Here is a 6,183-nt window from a genome sequence, read left to right on the forward strand (position 1 = left end):
CCGGTAAAACGGGTAGACCTGGCATCCCTGCAGGTAAAACGGGTAGACCTGGCATCCCTGCCGGCAAAACGGGTAGACCTGGTCTCCCTGCCGGTAAAACGGGTAGACCTGTTCTCCCTGCAGGTAAAACGGGTAGACCTGTTCTCCCTGCCGCCAGAACGGGTAGACCTGGCATCCCTGCCGGCAAAACGGGTAGACCTGGTCTCCCTGCCGGCAAAAAGGGTAGACCTGTTCTCCCTGCCGCCAGAACGGGTAGACCTGGCCTCCCTGCCGGTAAAACGGGTAGACCTGGTCTCCGTGCAGGTAAAACGGGTAGACCTGGCATCCCTGCCGGCAGAACGGGTAGACCTGGTCTCCCTGCCGCCAGAACGGGTAGACCTGGCATCCCTGCCGGCAAAACGGGTAGACCTGGTCTCCCTGCCGGTAAAACGGGTAGACCTGGCCTCCCTGCAGGTAAAACGGGTAGACCTGTTATCCCTGCCGGCAAAACGGGTAGACCTGGCATCCCTGCCGGCAAAACGGGTAGACCTGGTCTCCCTGCAGGTAAATGGGTAGACCTGGTCTCCCTGCCGCTAGAACGGGTAGACCTGGCCTCCCTGCCGGCAGAACGGGTAGACCTGGCCTCCCTGCCGGTAAAACGGGTAGACCTGGCATCCCTGCAGGTAAAACGGGTAGACCTGGCATCCCTGCCGGCAAAACGGGTAGACCTGGTCTCCCTGCCGGTAAAACGGGTAGACCTGTTCTCCCTGCAGGTAAAACGGGTAGACCTGTTCTCCCTGCCGCCAGAACGGGTAGACCTGGCATCCCTGCCGGCAAAACGGGTAGACCTGGTCTCCCTGCCGGTAAATGGGTAGACCTGGTCTCCCTGCAGGTAAATCGGGTAGACCTGTTATCCCTGCCGGCAAAACGGGTAGACCTGGTCTCCCTGCAGCCAGAACGGGTAGACCTGGTCTCCCTGCCGGCAAAACGGGTAGACCTGGTCTCCCTGCCGGCAGAACGGGTAGACCTGGTCTCCCTGCCGGTAAATGGGTAGACCTGGTCTCCCTGCCGGCAATATGGGTAGACCTGGCCTCCCTGCAGCCAGAACGGGTAGACCTGGCATCCCTGCCGGTAAATGGGTAGACCTGGCATCCCTGCCGGTAAAACGGGTAGACCTGGCATCCCTGCCGGCAATACGGGTAGACCTGGTCTCCCTGCCGCTAGAACGGGTAGACCTGGCATCCCTGCCGGTAAAACGGGTAGACCTGGCCTCCCTGCCGGCAATACGGGTAGACCTGGCCTCCCTGCCGGTAAAACGGGTAGACCTGGCATCCCTGCCGGCAGAACGGGTAGACCTGGTCTCCCTGCCGCCAGAACGGGTAGACCTGGCCTCCCTGCAGGTAAAACGGGTAGACCTGGCCTCCCTGCCGGCAGAAGGGGTAGACCTGGCCTCCCTGCCGGCAGAAGGGGTAGACCTGTCCTCCCTGCGGACAGAGCGGGTCGCCCGTGCTGGAGGCCCGTATGCAGGGGTGCCTGCACGGGGTGGGAAGGGCCGGCGGCGGGCTGCCTGTGCTCTCTCAGCCGGGGCGGCGGTGGGGGGGCTTGCGGGGGGTGGCTGGGGTCGGCAGGCCGGCCCTGCCGGAGGCCCGTATGCAGGGGTGCCTGCACGGGGTGGGAAGGGGCGGCGGCGGGGTGCCTGTGCTCTCTCAGCCGGGGCGGCGGTGGGGGGGCTTGTGGGGGGTGGCTGGGGGCGGCAGGCCGGCCGTGCCGGAGGCCCGTATGCAGGGGTGCCTGCACGGGGTGGGAAGGGGCGGCGGCGGGGTGCCTGTGCTGTCTCAGCCGGGGCGGCGGTGGGGGGGCTTGTGGGGGGTGGCTGGGGGCGGCAGGCCGGCCCTGCCGGAGGCCCCTATGCAGGGGTGCCTGCACGGGGTGGGAAGGGCCGGCGGCGGGCTGCCTGTGCTCTCTCAGCCGGGGCGGCGGTGGGGGGGCTTGTGGGGGGTGGCTGGGGGCGGCAGGCCGGCCGTGCCGGAGGCCCGTATGCAGGGGTGCCTGCACGGGGTGGGAAGGGGCGGCGGCGGGGTGCCTGTGCTGTCTCAGCCGGGGCGGCGGTGGGGGGGCTTGTGGGGGGTGGCTGGGGGCGGCAGGCCGGCCCTGCCGGAGGCCCGTATGCAGGGGTGCCTGCACGGGGTGGGAAGGGGCGGCGGCGGGCTGCCTGTGCTCTCTCAGCCGGGGCGGCGGTGGGGGGGCTTGCGGGGGGTGGCTGGGGGCGGCAGGCCGGCCCTGCCGGAGGCCCCTATGCAGGGGTGCCTGCACGGGGTGGGAAGGGCCGGCGGCGGGCTGCCTGTGCTCTCTCAGCCGGGGCGGCGGTGGGGGGGCTTGCGGGGGGTGGCTGGGGGCGGCAGGCCGGCCCTGCCGGAGGCCCGTATGCAGGGGTGCCTGCACGGGGTGGGAAGGGGCGGCGGCGGGCTGCCTCTGCTCTCTCAGCAGGGGCGGCGGTGGGGGGGCTTGCGGGGGGTGGCTGGGGTCGGCAGGCCGGCCCTGCCGGAGGCCCGTATGCAGGGGTGCCTGCACGGGGTGGGAAGGGGCGGCGGCGGGCTGCCTGTGCTCTCTCAGCCGGGGCGGCGGTGGGGGGGGCTTGCGGGGGGTGGCTGGGGTCGGCAGGCCGGCCCTGCCGGAGGCCCGTATGCAGGGGTGCCTGCACGGGGTGGGTGGGCCTGCGGCGGGCTGCCTGTGCTCTCTGAGCAGGGGCGGCGGTGGGGGGGGCTTGCGGGGGGTGGCTGGGGTCGGCAGGCCGGCCCTGCCGGAGGCCCGTATGCAGGGGTGCCTGCACGGGGTGGGTGGGCCTGCGGCGGGCTGCCTGTGCTCTCTGAGCCGGGGCGGCGGTGGGGGGGGCTTGCGGGGGGTGGCTGGGGGCGGCAGGCCGGCCCTGCCGGAGGCCCGTATGCAGGGGTGCCTGCACGGGGTGGGAAGGGGCGGCGGCGGGGTGCCTGTGCTCTCTCAGCCGGGGCGGCGGTGGGGGGGCTTGCGGGGGTTGTCTGGGGGCGGCAGGCCGGTCCTGCCGGAGGCCCGTATGCAGGGGTGCCTGCACGGGGTGGGAAGGGGCGGCGGCGGGCTGCCTGTGCTGTCTCAGCCGGGGCGGCGGTGGGGGGGCTTGTGGGGGGTGGCTGGGGGCGGCAGGCCGGCCCGGCCGGAGGCCCGTATGCAGGGGTGCCTGCACGGGGTAGGAAGGGCCGGCGGCGGGGTGCCTGTGCTCTCTCAGCCGAGGCGGCGGTGGGGGGGCTTGTGGGGGGTGGCTGGGGGCGGCAGGCCGGCCCTGCCGGAGGCCCGTATGCAGGGGTGCCTGCACGGGGTGGGAAGGGGCAGCGGCGGGCTGCCTCTGCTGTCTCAGCCGGGGCGGCGGTGGGGGGGCCTGCGGCGGGTGGCTGGGGGCGGCAGGCCGGCCCTGCCGGAGGCCCGTATGCAGGGGTGCCTGCACGGGGTGGGAAGGGCCGGCGGCGGGCTGCCTGTGCTCTCTCAGCCGGGGCGGCGGTGGGGGGGCTTGCGGAGGGGTGGCTGGGGTCGGCAGGCCGGCCCTGCCGGAGGCCCGTATGCAGGGGTGCCTGCACGGGGTGGGAAGGGCCGGCGGCGGGCTGCCTGTGCTGTCTCAGCCGGGGCGGCGGTGGGGGGGCTTGCAAGGGGTGGCTGGGGGCGGCAGGCCGGCCCTGCCGGAGGCCCGTATGCAGGGGTGCCTGCACGGGGTGGGAAGGGCCGGCGGCGGGCTGCCTGTGCTCTCTCAGCCGGGGCGGCGGTGGGGGGGGTTGCGGGGGGTGGCTGGGGGCGGCAGGCCGGCCCTGCCGGAGGCCCGTATGCAGGGGTGCCTGCACGGGGTGGGAAGGGTCGGCGGCGGGCTGCCTGTGCTGTCTCAGTCGGGGCGGCGGTGGGGGGGCTTGCGGGGGGTGGCTGGGGTCGGCAGGCCGGCCCTGCCGGAGGCCCGTATGCAGGGGTGCCTGCACGGGGTGGGTGGGCCTGCGGCGGGCTGCCTGTGCTCTCTGAGCCGGGGCGGCGGTGGGGGGGGCTTGCGGGGGGTGGCTGGGGGTCGGCAGGCCGGCCCTGCCGGAGGCCCGTATGCAGGGGTGCCTGCACGGGGTGGGAAGGGCCGGCGGCGGGCTGCCTGTGCTCTCTCAGCCGGGGCGGCGGTGGGGGGGGTTGCGGGGGGTGGCTGTGGGCGGCAGGCCGGCCCTGCCGGAGGCCCGTATGCAGGGGTGCCTGCACGGGGTGGGAAGGGGCGGCGGCGGGCTGCCTGTGCTCTCTCAGCCGGGGCGGCGGTGGGGGGGGGTTGCGGGGGGTGGCTGGGGGCGGCAGGCCGGCCCTGCCGGAGGCCCGTATGCAGGGGTGCCTGCACGGGGTGGGTGGGCCTGCGGCGGGCTGCCTGTGCTCTCTGAGCCGGGGCGGCGGTGGGGGGGGCTTGCGGGGGGTGGCTGGGGTCGGCAGGCCGGCCCTGCCGGAGGCCCGTATGCAGGGGTGCCTGCACGGGGTGGGTGGGCCTGCGGCGGGCTGCCTGTGCTCTCTGAGCCGGGGCGGCGGTGGGGGGGGCTTGCGGGGGGTGGCTGGGGGCGGCAGGCCGGCCCTGCCGGAGGCCCGTATGCAGGGGTGCCTGCACGGGGTGGGAAGGGGCGGCGGCGGGGTGCCTGTGCTCTCTCAGCCGGGGCGGCGGTGGGGGGGCTTGCGGGGGTTGTCTGGGGGCGGCAGGCCGGTCCTGCCGGAGGCCCGTATGCAGGGGTGCCTGCACGGGGTGGGAAGGGGCGGCGGCGGGCTGCCTGTGCTGTCTCAGCCGGGGCGGCGGTGGGGGGGCTTGTGGGGGGTGGCTGGGGGCGGCAGGCCGGCCCGGCCGGAGGCCCGTATGCAGGGGTGCCTGCACGGGGTAGGAAGGGCCGGCGGCGGGGTGCCTGTGCTCTCTCAGCCGAGGCGGCGGTGGGGGGGCTTGTGGGGGGTGGCTGGGGGCGGCAGGCCGGCCCTGCCGGAGGCCCGTATGCAGGGGTGCCTGCACGGGGTGGGAAGGGGCAGCGGCGGGCTGCCTCTGCTGTCTCAGCCGGGGCGGCGGTGGGGGGGCCTGCGGCGGGTGGCTGGGGGCGGCAGGCCGGCCCTGCCGGAGGCCCGTATGCAGGGGTGCCTGCACGGGGTGGGAAGGGCCGGCGGCGGGCTGCCTGTGCTCTCTCAGCCGGGGCGGCGGTGGGGGGGCTTGCGGAGGGGTGGCTGGGGTCGGCAGGCCGGCCCTGCCGGAGGCCCGTATGCAGGGGTGCCTGCACGGGGTGGGAAGGGCCGGCGGCGGGCTGCCTGTGCTGTCTCAGCCGGGGCGGCGGTGGGGGGGCTTGCAAGGGGTGGCTGGGGGCGGCAGGCCGGCCCTGCCGGAGGCCCGTATGCAGGGGTGCCTGCACGGGGTGGGAAGGGCCGGCGGCGGGCTGCCTGTGCTCTCTCAGCCGGGGCGGCGGTGGGGGGGGTTGCGGGGGGTGGCTGGGGGCGGCAGGCCGGCCCTGCCGGAGGCCCGTATGCAGGGGTGCCTGCACGGGGTGGGAAGGGCCGGCGGCGGGCTGCCTGTGCTGTCTCAGTCGGGGCGGCGGTGGGGGGGCTTGCGGGGGGTGGCTGGGGTCGGCAGGCCGGCCCTGCCGGAGGCCCGTATGCAGGGGTGCCTGCACGGGGTGGGAAGGGCCGGCGGCGGGCTGCCTGTGCTCTCTCAGCCGGGGCGGCGGTGGGGGGGGTTGCGGGGGGTGGCTGTGGGCGGCAGGCCGGCCCTGCCGGAGGCCCGTATGCAGGGGTGCCTGCACGGGGTGGGAAGGGCCGGCGGCGGGCTGCCTGTGCTCTCTCAGCCGGGGCGGCGGTGGGGGGGGTTGCGGGGGGTGGCTGGGGGCGGCAGGCCGGCCCTGCCGGAGGCCCGTATGCAGGGGTGCCTGCACGGGGTGGGAAGGGCCGGCGGCGGGCTGCCTGTGCTGTCTCAGCCGGGGCGGCGGTGGGGGGGCCTGTGGCGGGTGGCTGGGGGCGGCAGGCCGGCCCTGCCGGAGGCCCGTTTGCAGGGGTGCCTGCACGGGGGTGGGTTGGGGGGGGCGGCGGGAATTTTTTGGTTTTTGTTGCTTTTTTATTTTTTTTCCGCTTTTGAAACACAGACGCCGCCCCGCCTTCGGGCGTTTCAGCCGAGCTGATAGAAAGCTGCGCCCCTTCCCGTTGCTTGCG

This window comes from Opisthocomus hoazin, unplaced genomic scaffold (genome assembly GCF_030867145.1).
Source record: "Opisthocomus hoazin isolate bOpiHoa1 unplaced genomic scaffold, bOpiHoa1.hap1 HAP1_SCAFFOLD_179, whole genome shotgun sequence".
Classification (NCBI taxonomy): Eukaryota; Metazoa; Chordata; class Aves; order Opisthocomiformes; family Opisthocomidae; genus Opisthocomus; species Opisthocomus hoazin.